The sequence below is a fragment of the Diadema antillarum genome, unplaced genomic scaffold, assembly GCF_040938485.1.
Source record: "Diadema antillarum isolate AM-2024a unplaced genomic scaffold, OU_Dant_1.0 seq00001870_RagTag, whole genome shotgun sequence".
Taxonomy (NCBI): Eukaryota; Metazoa; Echinodermata; class Echinoidea; order Diadematoida; family Diadematidae; genus Diadema; species Diadema antillarum.
In genome coordinates, this window is record NW_027272539.1 from 767,923 (window position 1) to 788,687 (window position 20,765).

At 37.1% G+C, this 20,765-nt stretch overlaps 1 protein-coding gene across 1 annotated transcript in view; it reads left to right on the forward strand.

Moving 5' to 3' along the window:
- Positions 1–423: 423 nt before the first annotated feature.
- Positions 424–20,765, forward strand: part of LOC139712879 (placenta-specific gene 8 protein-like) — a 50,315-nt gene continuing 29,973 nt past the window's right edge. The window contains exon 1 of the mRNA XM_071624659.1: positions 424–508. The gene's annotated coding sequence lies outside the window, so the exon portion shown is untranslated. The remainder of the gene's footprint in view (positions 509–20,765) is intronic.

Here is a 20,765-nt window from a genome sequence, read left to right on the forward strand (position 1 = left end):
AAATGTAAAGAGATATTGGGAATGGGGAAAGAGAAAATGAAAGGAGGGATATTACTGAAATGCGACCCTGGGGTAACCTTATGATCTCTAGCCATTGACATCAATATCTGTGCTGAGAGAGGGAGAGAAAAAAAATACAATCATTTTTCTTCTTCTTTTCTATATGTGAAGGGAATAATGGAATTGTTCCCGATATCAGACAGACGCTATTTACTCATAACGGTTTGGCTATTGTGGTGTTGAATAGACTGGCTGTAGCGAATACAGGCGTGGGTTTGACTACGGAGAGAGGCTGAGAGAGAGGGAGAGATGGAGAGATGGAGAGAGAAAAAAAAAACTGAGGACAAAAAACCTACTTCTGCGAGTAATAGCAAATGTGATTCACTGCGTTTTGTATCGTCTGCAACAAGTACACGGTTATACAGCACAAGGCGGGAGCTGTTCCTCAACGCACGCGCATTATTGACAAAGTGCAGATCTTCACGGAGTAACTACATCACCAATTCAGGTGAGTTTTTCTGTTAAATTTCATCGTTTTCCCCTTTTATCTCTTCATCAATTCCTTTAGCCATACCACTGCGTTGCTCCTCAAGTAATTGAGCAAGGCAATTGTGGAAAAGAAGGTGCATATCTGATTTGATGGTTTCCGTTTTCTTTCTGGTGTTGGTAGTATTAAAAGGGAGTGGCTGGGTTGTATCTTGTTTATTCTTTACGGGGCAGCCTATGGTAGGTGGCTTCACATGGGCGTTTTGCTAACGAGCTAATTTTGAAAGGCCCAATCAACGCTCTCCAAAGAAGTGAGATAGGAATTTGATAGTTGATGTATGCACACATCGTCTTGTATGTCTGCCTTTGCTTTGTCTTTCATTGTAAGCGATAATTACTTGATTTCCCTACATTCAGAATGAAAGTCTGGCGTAGGTCTTGCTATATGGGTAACGTGAAATCATACTTCTTATTTTGTGGGGTATCTCGCAGGTGGTTTATCATGGTATATCATATCAATATTGATCATATCATAGCAATGAGAATATCAAATCATAAGCTCCTGTTGTTGGCTTTTCATGTTATTACTATGCTGCAGTTATGGTGAAGTTTGCAACGGTGATGATTCAGCGGGTCATATAGCGATGATGCGAGTAATGCAGAAGGTGATGGTGATCGTTGATGATGATGAGGATGATGATGACAATGATGATGATGATGATGATAGTAACGTTGCCATGACGATAGCGATTGTACAGAAATTCTTGGGGGTCATTGTAGATGACAAACTTTCCTGGAAATCACATGTTGATAATGTTTGTAATATGATATATATAATATAAGCATTATAAATATATAATAGATTGAAATTTCATATTCCCCCCCCCCCAAAAAAAAAAAAACATTACTTATGTTATATTCGTCGTTAATATTGCCTCATTTTAATTATGGAGGTTTAGTTTGGAGCAACACGCATCAGAATTTACTTGAAAGAGTGTCCCTCATGCAAAAGAAAGCTCCCCGCGTTATCTGTCATTCCCCTGTACTTTCCCATACAAATATGTTGTTTGCCTCTAACAAGCTCTTAGACACAATTAAAGATCTGTTTTTGTTTAATTTAGGGCAATTTATGTACAAGTATAGCAACAATTTGCTTCCTTCTATGATATGATTCCATGTTCCTCAAAACTCAATCATGTCATGAATATCCCACCAGGCGTTCCAATGAATTTCATTTGCTCTGTTATCAAAGGAAGTGAAACATATGTTTTGTTGGAAAATGAAATAAACTTTGAATTGAATTGAAATAAATTTAATTCATTTCAATTTGACTCAATCTAATTCAGTTCATTGCATTTCAATTCAATTCTATTCAATTCAATTTAATTCAGTCAAATTCAATTCAATTCAATTCAGTTCAATTCGATCAATTCCATTCAATTCGATTCAAATCAATTCAATACATCCCAATTCAATTCAATCCAATTCAATTCAATTCAATCCAATTCAATTCAATTCAATTCAATCCAATTCGATTCAATTAAATTCAATACGATGAAGATATTGGTGATGGTGTTAATGATGATTAAGATCACACCACTGATGATGACGATGATGATGTCGCAAGGATGTCCTCTACTTTGGGAATTTATGTCTCTTGTAATGATATGGATAGTGTTGTTATGACCAGGACAATGTACACAACAATGGTAATCAAGATAAGAATATTCATTCTATAATGGCATCGATATCTTAGTAATTACGTTATTGATGAGACTATTGTGATAATGACAATATTGGTTGAAATGACGCATTACGGTGGAGCTATAGTATTATGGTAAAGGCCGCTTTGATGATAAGGTCTTCTGGTCACTTGTTGGTGCATGGTATAAGTTGATGTTTTAAGTGTTGACAATGGTTATATACTATGGTAATAATGACAGCCGTGTCATAACAAAATGACGAGGACGATGTCGGCGATGATGATGACGGTAAAAAAATATGATAAAAATGATGGTTCTGGTAACAATGGTGATGCTACACTGATTACGTCGATTAAACATATCGTAGCGTTGATACTGGCAATGTTTTGAACGTATAAGATGATAGCTTTGAATGCTAGGGCGAGGCTAGAGTTGTCACAATGAGTGATGATTCAGGGTAATACCCACGCTATTCATCATCACACTAAACATGGCACAATGCTCTATCCCCCAGCACGCGATTTGCTCTTCATAAACAACATTATGATTATAATGCCGTCCTGTTCAGCTGGAATAAAGACATTTTACAACAATATGTATTGTGAGAGAGGGATCATACTGGATTTCCGTGTTGCTCTTCGGAAAACACTGAATGCAAGCTAGCGTGCCCATAATTCTTGTGATGCCTGCGCATGCATTACAGTCGTTGTCCTGCCTAATTTCCCGGACATAAGATGATCATGTTTGAGTTGAGTTCCAGTACACTTATTAAAATATGAAGAGTTTGTTCGCAAAAACCGATAAGTCTATATTTGGCAAATGGAGATATTTGCGATTAAAGGTCAAGAAAAATAAAGAGAATAATTAGAAAATTTGTGCTTCTTTTGTTCATAACTTCAAAAATGTGCCTTTATATGTAGTGACCAATATGTCATTTAAAAGGTATTATTTTGTACTTTATGACAGAGATCGTACTTCAAAATCTTCAAAAATGGACTTATCGGTTTTTGCGAACAAACTCTTATGTATGCACATACATTATGAATGTATGTATACGTACATTCAAACAGAGTATAACTTAATCGTCGCATGAATTATACCACGGTGAATAAATGATTAAAGATCATGTGTGCTATAACCATTTAAATCTGGCTGGAAGCAGGTAAACCAGGTGAAACCAGATGAAACCGGATGAAACCAGTTGACACCAGATAAAACCATGTCAAACCGAAAAGAAATGTGCTTATGAATGCGTAGAGTATACAGCCCGCTGTGAACGTATTGAGCAGAATCGTTCACTGTTCTCGCCAACTTCGAAGGGGAAATCCGATCTTGACACATGATGAACACATGGCACGTACCAGTCCATGACATTCAGTCATCTTTCACCTGCCATATGCTATACAGAAGGTGGTGGTAGAAGCCTTTATCCACGCGAGAAAAGATGCATCTATGCAAAAAAAAGTTTCACGATTTGTCTATTCGTGTTCATCAATTATTACTTCAAAGGCACCAGAGGGAGGTTATACCAATGATAAATCTCATTTCGCTTTGTATACATCGCTGCAAGAACACAGATTCATGTTAATGATAATAATATTTGAGGCTCCATCCTTTTCTATGAAATTAGACAAAGGGATAAAAACGCCGGTCCTGATGTGGAAAATATCCCTCAATGCTGCATACAAGTGTACAATCTTTACGGCTAGACCTGCAAGACCTACCAGCTGCAATAGCTTTCAGTATTCTTATCTAAATAGAGCTTATGGGCTTATTGTAATACAGTAACAATGATGTGTCAGTTTGTGTCAGTATTGCAAGATTACTGACGAATAAAAAAAAACAACTCCCAAATTTCATCTTATTTGAAGTTTATAAGTTAGTTTTATCTATTCATTTATTATTGAAGCGATCCGTGACTAATCAGTCAATTCAATTCAATTCAATTCATTTATTTCATCCTCATTTTTCTTCCAACAAAACATAACACAAGGTAAATCAGAAAATCTATCATAAGCATATATACATGAGATACAAACTGGATTTCACAGTGAATACATTGTTAAAGATCAGAGCGCAGCTAAACATATATCAAGGCTATAGATGTTTCCAGATGTACAGAGCATCAATTAGCCATACATGAACCATCGCAGATGTTATCCAACCTCCTGATATGTTATATGTTCTTTTCCTTGGATATTAAAAAGAAACAAGAACCTGCAACTGATTATCATTATCACAATTTTTTTTTGAAAACAAACAAACAATGGAGGCACGTCACCAACACGATCGATATATTAATGTATTCAAGGAATGTATCACATTGAATGCATCACACTTCTTCTTCATCATCATCATCATCATCATAATTCACTTTACTTTTATTCGTATCTGGGCAAGTCCAAGATAATGTCCCCTCAGATGCTCAAAATTCATCTTGATTTAATCAAAAAGTTATTGATATCACGTTGTAGCCAAAGAGTTAAATTACATATTTCCAGCAAAGAAAATATTTAATTATGCAAATTTATGCAAGAAATATGACCTTAATTTGCATAAATCAAAAACAAACCTTACGTATGGGACAAATTGAAAATATTCATCTAAAATCAGTTGAATTTGTCCTTGACCTAGTTCCTTTATGGACATGACCCTTGTATGAGCTAGTATGATTTCCAATAGGTAAGTCAAGGTCAGCACATTAATTATGCAAATTATGCTCTTTCCCAGAACGAAGTGTCCCATACGTAAGGATTTGAGTATGTTTTTTTAAGTTTTTTCTGAAGATTTGTAACATTGACCAATCATACTTTAGGAAGTTCTAATTTATTCATTTTAACTCCAGATTAGCAAAACTAAATGTGGAAATTTAATTAGTCCTTCATCTTATAACTAATTAAAGTTTGCTTACGTATGGGACAAATGCCTTACGTATGGGACATTACATGCAAAGTAAATGGGACATTACATGCAAAGTAAATGGGAAAACCGCCTTTTGACATGGATGCTATATGTCCTTACATTTGTTTGGTTAATGGTTATCTTTGCACCTACTCTGAAGGATATGTCTGTATATCTACCTCTCCTACTTTAGTTGACCTCAGGGAGAGTGTAAGAACAGCATTATTGAGTCATTCTATGATTAAGAAAGGAAAATAAAGAATATTCATTTATACCTGTATTTTCTTATTTTCATTACAGGCTGTGCAGCTGGTCGTCAATTAACATTCCTCCTTTTAACATTTTGATATTGGACATTTTCTTAATTCAGTTATCATTTTCAACTTTACCTCTCTACAAAATGACTTTGTCCTAGAGAATGGGATTCTCTGAGTGTCATTTTAGGTGCAGTACACTGTTCAGCATGTACTACAGGCTGTACAGCCTAAAAAGGGAAATCAAAACAATTGTGCTTGTGGCGCTTATCAATGACAACATTACAGGTCTTACTGAAAAGAAAAATCACTTGAGGTGACAGCAGGTAACTTTGTCATTACTTGAGTTGATAGCAAAGGATAAACCCTACGAGAATACTTTTTACTTTGATATGATGTTTAATATTTCAACTGCACACCCTCAGAATATGTCATGACTTATCAAGGTCATGAACATGATTTCTGAAAATCCTGTAAAATGAAGACTATAGTTTACATTTGCCATGAACCACAATATCAATACTGGTTCTGTGGTTGGAGTGCTAATATCACAAATTACACAAACAAATAGGGAATTCAGTTTTCTTTTCTATATTGTGTTTGAAGAGACAGATGTGCTCTGAGACACCTTCATCAACTCATACTTACATTGTACTTTGTACCCCACATCTACACAATTATCAACAAGCATTGCAATCTTGTAGTGTATGATCAAATTAAGTTATTAGAATTTATCAAAATTGTAAGTTTCAGATCAGTGAGTTACTTAAGTGTTTCAAATCTAGAATTACATTTTCTCTTAAGATTATGTACAAATGATAATCTTTCCTGTATCACTACACAAGCATACAGTATGTATGTACAAAGTATAAACACAAATTTTGTCGTCTTTGGTTTCATAGACCTGAAGCCAAGCAATTTGAAAAAAAAAGAAGCCAGCATTGGCACCTACATTCTTCTATCTCTTTGTTCTACCAAGGCTTTTTAAATCTAAAAGTTTCATTAAAATTTGATTGATTTTGCAGAAGCTAAAATTCACATGGCAAAACATGATGATTACAGTGCAAAATTAATCACTCTTCTTGTTGTTTTGTTTTGTGCTGCATCTCAAACAATTACAAAGCTCTATAAAAACTTAGACAACTTGCAAGGTAAGCCTAGAACTACTAAAAGTACCCACTTCAAACTGTATTTGCAAATTACACTGTACATGACATTTGATTTTACAGTTGAAATTATCAAGACTACAAATTAGGCATGGTACATGTGCATGTATGCTACATCAAGGTCGCAAGCTAGAATTTGCACATTTTTTTTTTTTCATTTGATAAAAAATATTGACCAGAGTATTACAAATGGGCTAGAAATAGAGTGTCAGTATACTGTATCTGTATGTGTAGACATCATGAGGACAGTGTTAATGCATGACGGATTCCAAACTAAGACATTTAATTGTAAATTGGTAATTACTTTATTTGTCTTATTTTAGCTTTTGTTAGGTATCTGAACCGGGAAAGTACCCACTTAGAAGTCTATTTCATTTGTTACATGTTGTAGTATGATTTGTGGAACAGAATATGACACTATGGGAAAATTTAAAGTTATTCCCATGAATACACTTGTGCACTAAAGACAAATGTCCCATACGTAAGTTGAGCCATGTCCCATACGTAAGGTGTACTTTCGTTAATTAAACGAACTTCATGAAAATATGCGCCATTCTTTTGCAGTGAAACTTTGCTGAAAGACACTTCAGTATTGTACCTTTCTTCACTTGTAAATAGAACTTGATCAGTAAGGTACTTTCAGAGAATTTTCAATTCAAACTTTATTTTGAAAAATCCAGTTTTTCTCTGGTCCCATACGTAAGTTGCCATGTTTTTCTTAATAAAATAATTAACCCAAGGTCGAATGACATCAAAGTTCAACACAATATTCTTCTCAGGGCTACCAGTCCTCCTGATGATTAACAGTAAAATCCAAGTGCTCCTTCATTACTTTTCAGAGGTTTGAAATCTCTGAATGTCCCATACGTAAGGTGCGCGATATCTTGGACTTGCCCATCTATATGCACTAGAATATAGAACATAATGCATTTACAATGTATTATATTTTGTAGTATTTCACCATTTCGCAAACAAAATACGTATGTGTATGTAGACAGGTCCCTGGGCTGCCACGTGCTATAGGTTTTTCTTATAGTGGCAGTCCTTCTTCCGCATAATTTCTCAGGTAATTATTTGGAAATTTAGAAATTTGGTAATACGAGTTATATTTTGTGAATGGATTTAATTTACACATCAATTTTCCTTCTTTGAATCATGTACATTGTAATCTGCTTACTGATATTCTGTATGACATTACTGAAAAGAATCTTGATTTATGTATGAAATTGTGTTGGAAGAAAAATCAATCAATCAATCAAACAAACAAACAAACAAACAAACAAACAAACAAACAAACAAACAAACAAACAAACAAACTTTCTCTATCCCCCCCCCCCGACACGCATACATACTTTTAAGATACCTATAATTATGCGAAGCAATTCCACTCCAAGGGAAGATATACGAAGATGCTTAGCAGGGGGTGAAGACCAATTAAAACACGCATAGGCCTATGATAGATATACCTATACTTACCTCCATGGAATTCATATTTCTATGCATTTCATACGCATCACACACAATGTGTTCTCCATCAAAGTATATTATCATATCCATGAGTCCTACACACAAACATCTGATAAGTTGCATAACACACACAACAAGATACTTCTGGTAATAGTATCCTAGACATAATAACAATAATAATATGAAATATTTATTTAGCGCTTAATACAACACGTTTCGAAGCGCTTTACAATGCTTAACAACCAAACAAACAAACAGACAAATCAGCTTACAATAACAAATATACAAATGCATACAGGGCCTACATAATCATTAATTCTGCTCTAAAAATAAATGAGTTTTAAGTTTCTTTTTGAAGATGTCAACGGAGGTGGAGGTCTGATTGTGAGTAGGGAGACATGAATCGGATTTGTTGTTATTGTTGTTGTTATTTCCCCTTTGGCATTTATTTATGCAAATTATGCCCATCTTTGCCAGGGTATAGCAACAATAACCACCGATATCGATCTGAGGAAAACACGTTGCCATGGCTACGGAGGACAACGCACAGCAAAGCGATGCGAATCACAAGGTTGAGTCAGTGCTGGCGTATAGTCTCACCTCAATGATAGTTGATTTGTTTTTCAAGTTTTTTTATTTTCATAATTTACATTTCCTTTTGTATCTTAGATATTCGTCCTGGAATGGTAATGCCAATGCCATCATCTTTTTTTTTTTCTTATTACTAATTTAAAGCTCTTACAATTACCTTTCAAAAGAAATTACTGATGTGGTCTATTTATGTCATATTTCAATTTGATAAGGACGATGACCATCCAACACATTACAATACGAAGTAATAGCTACCACAATATGGAGAATACAAGGATTTAAGACAGTTAAAAATTAATGCAAAATTGATGCATGCCATCACTGTTTTCCTGCTTTTACAAAGGAAAATTACGTAATGTGCTATTTCAACTTGTTTGATAATCTTGAATGCCGCTACACTCTCTCCGTTATCAGGGTGGACACGAAAAGCAACCTTTTCACATAAAATAGATACTTACCCATTACGACTTAAAGACTTCTGTCATCTGTTGTCGAGGGACCGAAAACCTTGAAAAGATGATTGCAAAAAGATAAAAGAGCAGTTAATAGGCTACATCTATGCTTTTACGTTTTCGTCCTGCATCTCGACGGACGATTTGCCCAAATTCGACATTTTTTTTCACCAAATAGACGCAGCAGTGCAGTCAGTAAAGGTGTCGTAGAAAAAAGAAAAATATTAGCGTTGCTTTCGTTTAACTTCTTCATTGCCTTTGTGACTGCGTATATTTGACACGCTATGAGACATTGTAATGGGCAAATGATACAGTATCTGTCACTGTAATGTGTGTGTGTGTGTCTCTCTCTCTCTCTCTCTCTCTCTCAGATTCTCAAGGTTTCGCCCTTCTATCTGCTTCTGGAAAAGATTGCTCGATAATACACAGGCCTACACTGACTGAATGAATAATAGATGAATAGTCGCGCGCATAATCAAGGACAAAGTTATTTTTCAAAATCTCATCAAATTTACGAAATATGATGATTCCGAAGAGGGCGTTACCGAATATTTGCATTCAATCGTATAAAGTACAGCTTATTATTTCAAGCGGCCGACACGAATAAATGCTAAATTTTAATGCCATAATCAAGCGAATCCTGATTTTTTTTGAGCCACCTCCAACGATGTGATTGGAACCGTGGTATTTTGTCTTGATTTGACTATTTGTCACATGATTTTTGAAGAATTGTCATCGTCACAGCTGAGGTTCTAGTAAGCAATTATGCAAATATATACATGTACAGTCAAATCTGCCGTAGAGGTCACCTGTCTGTAGCCGAACCCTGTCGCATACCCTCACTAAAAGCAACGTTAAAGGACAAGTTCACCTTCATGGACATGTGGCGGGTACAGTAAATGCAGCAATTTCAGTAGAACACATCAGTGATAGTTTGAGGAAAATCAGACAATGTGTTCAAAAGTTATGAATTTTTGAAGTTTCTACTCAGTCAAGGCTGGATGAGAAGACTACTATAGCTTGTGATGTCACATGTGTACAACGATATAAAGAAAGAATAAAGAAAATTCAACATATTTACACTTTTCTGGCATAACAAAAGAACACTTGACTTTTCTCTTTCAGAAGGAAGGGGGAATGATATTACCCTTAACATTTATGTCGGTAAAAAGTCGAAGAAATTTGCACTTTATTCAAAAATTGAAATTTTGTGAAATTCTCTTTCTATTTTCTTTATATCGTTGTACGCATATGACATAATACACTGTAGTAGTCTTCTCATCCAGCAGTGACTGCGCAAATACTTTAAAAATGCATAACTTTTGAACGGATTGTCCGATTTCCCCCAAACTTTCACACAATCAACATGTATATGAAGGTGGACTTGTCCTTTAACCCTAACTTTAACCCTAGCGAGTTTAAATTCCTGGGGGGGGGGGCATTATGCCCCCCCTTCAGATCTCGGCCGTTGATCTCGCGATCGCCGCAAAATTTTGCAGGAACATAAAGCCGGATGTAATATACAAGACAGTTAAGTTGAATTTTCCAAAAATGTGCATTTACTATTTTAAATTAATTAATTATACAAATATATGCAAAAAACCTCATTTTCGTCTGTAATTGGCTTATAAAAGCTTATGGAATGCTGATTTTTGGTGTAAATATTCCTAGTGACATTCCGAACATTTGTGCGTAAAAGAAATCCACTATCAAAATCATTTTCTTATGTTTTTTATTGTTTTATAAATTTTTTATGTATTTCTCTGTTTTTTCGAACTTTTGTTTTGTTGTTTTTTCCAGCAGAATTTGTCATACACATTTTTTGAAGCATAATTATGCTAAAATAAATTGATTTCAGCCATTGAAATTAAAAATATGAATCTTTAAATGAATTAATTGAAAAAACACAATTTATATTGACTTTGTACATAAAATCACGTTTTTGCGCAATTTTTGGGTTGACGAAAATGTTTTGAAGGGGCGTGGCTTCCGAACGGTATGCCTGGGCGCGAAAAATTTGATCTCAAAAGTTGCGCAAGACTTGAAAGTAAAAAGTCAGCGAGCGGCGCGGTCAAAAAAGTTTTGCCCACCCGAATGGTCGCGGAATTAGTCGAAGGGGGGGGGGGGGCATTATGCCCCCCCCCCCCCATGTAAGTAGGGTTAAAGAACCTGTGTATAGCGGTCACGTGTCAACTACTTTTTTGTCTCTCTTTGATGGCTTCTATAGACAGGTTTGACTATGGTATGGTCCTATATTATGATAATGAAATTTCTTAACGCAAGGCATGAGTGTCTTTTCCTAATAGTGCTTTTGACATTACTGTTGCAATGGGATCCAATGCATGCTTAGGTATTGCGGGGTAGTCGAAACATATCTACCTAGTACAAGGTGTACTATAAAATTATGATGCCAAGAGATGTTAACCTTGACGTTAAGGTAATTGTATTACCCCTCCCCCCCCCCCCAAAAAAAAAAGGGGGGGGGGGGACGGAGTGGATAAGTAAGGAAAGGAAGCGCTTCCGGACCAACTGTCACGGCTGTATTGTTTATCAGCCTGCTCGGCGGATATTGTGCGCGTCGTCCACGATCGAATGAGTTGCGGATATCATACGAAACAGCTTTGATCCAAGGCTAAACTCTTGTTCCGCGAGACTCGAGCGACGGTCAGGGCCATCCCGATCATCCAACAATAGGCGGGCTGTGTGGGCGGAGGATCGCGTGCCTGGGAATCGCTGGCTGGCTTTGTAAGGTGCGACCCTATCAAGTTTGCGAATAATGTAGGTTCATATATGGCAAGTCATTTTGACATTTGCCTTTGAGATTTGTAAAACACAATACAATTGAAAAGTCGGGTGGGGATGTAAAACAAAGTAGAAAAAAAATTCTTTACCAATGAGAGTACCAGAAACTAAATGCCTTAATAAATACACAAAACAATGCATATGTTGATAGATGCAAACGTAGATCAAGAAAAAAAAAATATAGATGAATAAATGAATGAATCAATGAAGAAGTACATGAATGAATAAGTATAAAGATATGGAGATAAAAAGCAAATACCTATAGAAGCAATTATTCGCATTTACAGGATACCGTCTAAAAGAGCGCAGATACATTTTGCCATTTATGCACCGCATTGAATAAACCGATAATGTCCCCTCTCCGAGAAGATTAAGCATTTCATGCAAAACTCCTACCAACTATAGCCAATACAGCACATATTCAGGTCACCAAAATTCAAATGCAGATTCTTTTATTTTTATCTGAGTCAAAGAGGCCACCCCTGACAAAACAACCACAACAACAACACTCACAACCACCACCACTACTGAAAACATAACCAACACCACCAACACCATCACCACCACCAACACCAGCACTTCCACCAACACCATCACCACCATCGTCAACAACTTCGCCACCAACAACACCACTACCACTACATCAACACCACCAACACCACCCACAACCACTAACACCATTACCACCAGCAACACCGTCATCACTACCAACACCATGACCACCACCAACACCAACACCACCAACACCAACACCATCAACACCACCAACACAAACACAGACACCACCACAGGACACCACCATGAACGACAACACCACCACCACCATCACCACACAATTGCCATCATCATTACCACCGCCACCACCACCACAACAACAACCGAACTGGAAACCAACAATCAGGGACAGCATGATTCCAATCATATGAAGGCTGGATACGATGAGTCGGATCGCATTTAGCTAATTGCCCACTCTTTGCCCAGCCCAGGCCAGGCGAGAAGTCTCTAATTGTCAAAGCACTCAGTTAATCCGTTTCCTACGGGGACGTGTGGATTACTGGCACATTTAAAGGCATTATTTACTATGTGCAGATGAAACAAAAACCCAGCTTTAGTGCTTCAAATTAGCTCTAAAATGTGAGTTAGGGATAGAAGAAACCAATGAAAAAAATTTGAATCAGTATAATCAATGTTTAGTATTGTTAAATATACAAAATGTGAACAATAGATAAAAATGTTTCTAGACTAAACCGTCGACAGTTATGGTTTAGCGGGAAAAAATAGTGATATTTCCTTATATTTTAAGATTTATCACAAAATTTCTATATGGCAGGATGTTTTGTGATACAATTGACCCACACATATGCATCAAATGTGATATCTTAAACATTTTTCATATCACTACTCCCAAAGATGAACAGGACCTTTAAAGTGAATTTTCATAATCTCGTAAGGAGAGGGTTAAGAGAGAATAGGACGGAGACAGCCGCGTTGAAAAACTGTATATCAAAATTACCAATTTCGTTTATTGCAATTTTATTTTATTGAGGGGCGGTTCAGTGGTTCAGGTATACAGGCCCATATGTAGAGGTAATGGTGCGGGCACGCTTTTTGCTCATGGGGATGGGGGGGGGGGGGGGGCTTGATATTTCGGACACAATCAACATTTAGGTGGCTCAATGATTATACAGATTGTCACCCAATCCCAACTGAACTGTGGAATCATAAGGAAACGGATACAGCTTAGTAGAAATAATCCCGTAGTTGTAACCATCGATCACTTCAGGAATAGCTACAAACGTGTTTATACGTTGATAATAAAGCGTCAGAATATTGTCAATTCCCCTCTTTTCACCCGGTATTTGTTTCTTCTTCTTCTTTTTCTTTTTCTTTTTCTTCTTTTCCTTCTTCTTCTTCTTCTTCTTCTTCTTCTTCTTCTACTTCTCATTCTTCGTCTTCTTCTACTCTTCCTTTTTCTCTCTGTCTGTCTGGAATGTTCGCGAGGCACTCTAACATTTATTCATACTTCCTTCTTTCCCGCATCCATGTTGAAGGCGACTTTAGAACCCACTCATTGGCATTCCTCAGATAACTATGCATCGGTTCTTTGACATTTCTGTCAAAATATGCTGACTCTCGTTCTGCTCTCTTAAAGGGGATGGCTAGTAACCGATCAGTGGGAATCAGTGGGAATGCTGAGGGATGATTGTTCCAATCCTTGTGGGATTCATTTAAGAGTACATTATATATCTACTGTTGTGTGAAAATTATTTGCTTCAGAACCGTCTCATATTCAAGTAATGTGCAGATTAATGCCCCGTCACTGACCAGGGACGCTTACCTGGAAACGTTAAACTGCACATTACTTGAATATGAGACCATTCTGAAGCAAATAATTTTCACACAACAATAGATATATAATGTACTCTAAAATGAATCCCACAAGGATTGGAAGAATCATCCCTCAGCATTCCCACTGATTCCCACTGATCTTACTAGCCATCCCCTTTAAGTGAGAATGGTAAAGATTCTTTCAGTGCGTTCCAGATAATATTTTAAGAGGGCCTCCGTGTTTCTATTTCCACTGTGCGATGAAATGTCAGAGATTCACTAAGTGTAGAAAAGAAGAAAAAAAAGCAAAACAAAACAACAACAACAACAACAACAACAACAAAACAACAACAAAACGGCATAAATACACTTTTAGATTCATTCAATACTCGTCGAAGCCACCTACTTTAATCTCCACACACTATATTATGTCCCTTCGCCAGCCCACACGTGGCTATGGGAAAGCTCTCTAATGATCATCTGGATGATATGATGACTTCATTCGGGTTTTTTTTTTATCAATTAATTTGAACGCTTTGATTGTAATGTGTTTTGTGGGAATCTTGGGGGACATACATTGTCTACGTGTTCGTTTGAAAATTCTCGGCTTTACTCTAATATACATCGGCATCGGTGTCGGTAAAGATGATTCGCCATATACCTAGATTTTAGAGACACAAGTATTGTTAAATCATCTGACATATCATGGCCGTCTTATCCCTCCCTATACGTAAGAGTTACTGTGTTTGACAGGTAGTGTCGAAGGTCATTTGAATTCCATCTAAATTGTAGGCTACAATGCGCACAGTTAACTCTTCCTAATTTAAAGTTTCCTTTAACATCCGCAATGGTCGTCATGCATGTTTTCCTATTCTGTGGTTATTTTGGCTTTGCCTCTTTCGTTTTCAAGTACTTTAGTAACCGATAATTTTGAATCAGTCGTCCAAGTAAATACGCTGGTGTATGGGGTATAAAATGAACCACATTTTAAGTAGCGGCGAACGAGTTTAAATCACACAGCAGGGATATAAAAAAGGTTATTAGTGAATACTCGCATACAGTTATGCATCCATGTACTCAAATGGCTTTAATTAACGGTAATGTCGTTCCACTATTAGGCCTACTAGCCTATGTCAGTTGCCTATCGGTAGCCATGTTTGCATAGCCTTCAATGCCATTCTATTATAACGCGGGGATTGAACGAGCTCGTGTAATGAATGAATTAATCGATGCACACTGCTGCCCTCGGGTTTTCTGGTTGGAAGTAATTGTTCCACTTTGCTCTTCATACATGTCATACGGCGGATTTGTGCTGAGGGTCTCTGGTGTAATGTTATGCAGAAGGTCACGCTGATATGTTATGTGTGCCTTTTCCTCTTTTTATTATTTTTTTTACATTCTTTTTTACCCATGTAGCTCATTAACATGCGTCTTTGAGGTTTGTCATTGAGGACTGCCTCTGCAGGTCTGATTTTTCGAGATTTGTCGCTGTAGGAGAACCATATAAAGCAAATGTATATAAAGAGAGCTGAAAAAGTGAAGAGAAGTACACATTCCATGGACTGACATAGTTGATATGTAAAGGGTAATGTTAATTCCCCTGCCTTCCGAAACAGGTCTGTCGAGTGTAATTTCAGTGTGTTTGAAAACGGAAATGTGTTGAGAATTCTGTACCGTAGTACATGGAAGTACACTTTCCTTTGAGTGTTATTCCAGAATGCTTGAAAAAAATATGGAAATATTACTGTGTTGAGAATTCCTTTTATATCTTAGTTATTTCATTACCACACTGTAATATAATTGCAGTTTTCTCAATCAGTGATGTCGATACAAAACTTTAAAAAGTTATTATTTTTGAACGGAATTTTTGATTTTCCTGAAACGTCACTGATTTGTACAATTACTATACCTGCATTCACTATAAATCCCGTGTGGTTTGGGTCCAATTCTCCTTTTATGGTCTGTTAGTCAAGGAAAGGTTTGATTGACAAGAATGTCTCTGAATATAGGTGGTAATAAGGTTTCGGTTGAGATGGGGTTTTAGGTTTCCAGCGTTTTTGTGATATAATGAAAAACCACTTAGGAAATATCTATGAAAGATTTATCTATCTATCTATCTATCCGTCCATCCATTGAAATCTACATTTATCTATCTATCTATCTATCAATCAATCTATCGTTCTATCTATCTATCTATCTATCTATCTATCATTCAATCTATCGTTCTATCTATCTATCTATCTATCAATCTATCTATCTATCTATCTATCTATCTATCCGATCTATCCGTCTATCCATTGAAATCTACATCTATCTATCTATCTATCTATCTATCCGTCTATCCATTGAAATCTACATTTATCTATCTATCTATCTATCAATCAATTTATCGTTCTATCTATCTATCTATCAATCAATCAATCAATCAATCAATCAATCAATCTATCTATCTATCTATCTATCCAATCTATCCGTCTATCCATTGAAATCTACATCTATCTATCTATCTATCCATCTATCTAACTTTCTATCCGATCTATCCGTCTATCCATTGAAATCTACATTAATCTTTCTATCTATCAATCAATCTATCGTTCTATCTATCTATCTATTAATCAATCTATCTATCCATCTATCTAACTATCTATCCGATCTATCCGTCTATCCATTGGAATCTACATTTATCAATCAATCTATCTATCTATCAATCAACCAATCTATCTATCTATCTATCTATCTATCTATCTACCCATCTATCTATCTATCAATCAATCTATCGATCTATCTATCTATCTATCTATCTGCCTGTCTATCTATCAATCAACCAATCTATCTATCTATCTATCTATCAATCTATCTATCTATCTATCTATCTATCAATCTATCTATCTATCTATCTATCTACCCATCTATCTATCTATCAATCTATCTATCGATCTATCTATCTATCTATCAATCAACCAATCTATCTATCTATCTATCTATCAATCTATCTATCAATCTATCTATCTATCTATCTATCTATTGCAATCCATATCTATTCTGTCTGTCTGTCCATAATATCTCTACATGCACATTCGACTTATCTTTCAATCGTTTCTCATCCTGTTTCTTTCATGCTTCCGCTCTGTTTCTTAATATCCCTGGAGTAACAGATGATTTGACTCCTCCCCCCCCCCCCCGAAAAAAAAAAAGAGAAGTCGGAACACCTGACATAGGATTTTCGGCATGACATATTTTGCATTGTCTCTCTCTTCGTGTAACGGTCTATCAGTTTTTAGTTCTCTCTGTGCTCTTTCTCTTTCTCTCTCTCTCTCTCTCTCTCTCTCTCTCTCACGCTATACTGTCATATTTATTTGTTGCACATTAAAGGGTTATTATTAGTTTCGGTTGAGATGGGGGATTCAGAGTTTTATTTTTTTTTTCTTTGTGATAATTAGAAACCACTATTGATATGGCACATAGCATACAATTCGAAAGAAATTCAAAGTTTGTTTGTTTATTTTTTGATGAAAATTGGTTTTGGAATAAATGAGATATATGAAAAAAGCAAACTAAAACAAAGTGGTTCTAATAGAAAGTGGGTACCGCGCTATTAATTAGGCCCTTTTTCTTTATAGATATCTATAATTAAAAAAAACAAATTTTCATCAAATATATTTTGAATTCCTCGTAGAATTGTATGGGCTGTAATATAGTATTTCATAAGAGGTTTTTCATTGTCTCACAAAAGAAATTGGAAACTTGAAGCCCCATCTCAACCAAAACTATATCATCCCTTTAACTTTGATTTTCATTGCCGTATTATCCTGCCCACGGTATTGACAATCCAAGACTTGCTCGATGTGAACAGAGATATGTAGAATCATGTTCACGGAACATTACTTTACAACAAAAGTACGACAATAGAAGGACGTGTGAAATTTCACATGATCATCTGAGCTCAGAATGGATGTTCCATGGCACGCTCTGTGCTTTGTTTGTTTTGGACAATACAGCGCAATGTGCTGGGACCAACGCTTGTTCTTGTGATCACGTGGTCTGCATACCCGAGAATAAATGGGGCAGACCCTCATGGATTCGAATCCCACCAAACAAACCACGACACTTTTGTGCTAAGAACCGGGAACATACCCACACCCCCGTTATTCTTGCAGGATGTATAAAAATGTGTCTCTTTTAGAATAGGTGTCACGCTGCGCACCACCAGCTCCTATTAAAGATAATATGAAGTTTTGGTACCTTTACAAAGTTTCCCTGAGATTGCCTTGTCTTAGTTTGTGTTTCAGGTTAAAGTACCTTTCATATAACCAACACAGTGAGACTTACTCGCCCCAAAGTGCTCTCATATCTTAGTAATCATGCAATAATGGTTTCGGAAATTATCGACGCTGTACAACGTCAATAAATACTAACGGCTCGTTCGAATCGTTCGAATCTTTATATAGCTCCCTCAACGATCATTCTGCGTGTAACTCGTGAGAACCGGATCGCCAGCACAGAACTTGTGTAGAGTTCTGTGACCGCCAGTTATCCGGGCAGTGCCGCAGCGCTAACACTCCTCTGAAGCTGTTTGTGCGATGCGGTAATGCGTGCATGCATGCGAGCGGTATGTACAGTGCCGACAATGCGTGATCACAGATTATGGTACATGAGGCGAGGATGTACGACTTGTGTGTACTAGGACTAGTAGTATGGTACACGAAGACGGGTTTGACATAGAGCAGCCATTGCAGGAGGGAAACAAAAACAAATACGAAGACCATAAACAGTGGTCAATCCTGCCGGAGGGGAAAAAAAGACGAGTATAGCTGCGGCAACTTTGAGGCGATCAGATATGCATCAGTATACTTTGTATACTACTAGGCGCTGCGTTTTACTCACCACCGGCCACCCTGGTTAGATCGAGGCTCGTTATGCAGCGAAGCACGGATTATACATACAGATTGTACGCGCACACAACTTGACAACACTGCGGTGGTGAGAAGTGACTTGCTGTGCTGCCAAATAAGACAGTAGTTCCTACATATTTTAATGTAGTTAGATATTTTTAATATTGTCTGAATTCATATGTTGGTAAACTCTCGTGATTTTAGAGGCTCCACCACAGTGCTAGACTATCACGCGGACTTGCTATGAGATAGATGACATCTACCTTGTAAACAGCCTTAGCATGCCCTGTTCAGCAGTCGATCGTTTTACCAGGGAGGTGGTTTACCGGGGAGACGGGAACTCTCTATTCATTCAGTATTGTACATGAAGGAAGACATTACCTCAACCAGCTCCCAGCCCGACCAGATGCATGCATGAATGCAATACCCGCTCGCGCTGGTTTACGTTTGGAACAGCAGGGAGGTGACACCTCCCTGGGAACAGCAACACACACACACACATACACACACACACACTCACATACACACACTCACATACACACACAGTACACACACACACACACACACACATACTCACAAGCACACTGACACCAGGGAGTGTTCCAGTCCACCTGTCTTGACACGGGTACAGAAATAGATCGAACGTTTATTGACCTTGAGTCGGGTCAGACTCACAAAAAAAGACGAAGAAGAAACCACGCCAGAGATGGAGTGATCAGATTGCAGGGAGAGAGAGAGAGAGAGAGAGAGGAAGAGGGAAAGACACATTTTCACAAACCTGCCTCGTTATGACGCAATCGTGGAGAACAGTGCCAGTAGCTCCATGATACAGTCGAGGATGGAATCAGAGCTTGAAGCTCCTTGATGGAATAAAGCCCATCCCATACTCACGACTATAGGACTGACAGAGTTTGGATCCTGAACAAGTCACAGCAGCTTCAGCATAAACGAGTTGTTTTTTGTTTTGTTTTGTTTTTTCAAATCCAAAGTCGGTCAGTCATAGTCGTGAGTCGTATTCCAATAGTGTGCGGCGGGCTTAGGATATGTAGGTCACTCTTTGGCCTTTAGTTCGGCCTGCACTAATTTATTCATTTATTTATTTTTTTTATTTTTTTTTTTTTTTGTATTTCAAAGTTACGTTGGTGTTTTCATTATGCAGATGGTGCATTATAGTAGGCCTATGATAAGTGGCCTATTGGCCCCAAAACATGATTTTAGACTGAAAATAATCCGAGTTACGTGTTTTTTTTTTATTTATTTTTTTTTACATACAGATTATATTCAGATTGACAGTGTAAATCATTAATCGATTGATTTTCAAGGAAAATGGACTTACCGGATTATTTTTTTCTTTCGAACACGCTCTTCTTCCTTCAGAGAAACACAAAACCTCCACATTCAACTCCAAAGGGAGGAAAATCAAGCTGCGCATACCGAGGTTGAGGTAACATAAGTAAATCCAAGTTCTGTGAGTTTCAGAGGAATATCGCAAGATCTTGTGGTTGGTATACTAGTACTTTAGTAAGCTTCAGTTTGATTGTAGTTATGAACTACCTATTTACGACGCCAGTGTAGCCACGGGTATGAGCATGTCGCTGTAATAATATTGTGCGACACAACAGAAGCCTGCAACATTGTGTGCGACATCCTCGAGAATTGGCGACATGCATGTTCTAACTATATAAGTGTTATCAAATTTGTGAAAAACACGTGTAAAACTTGT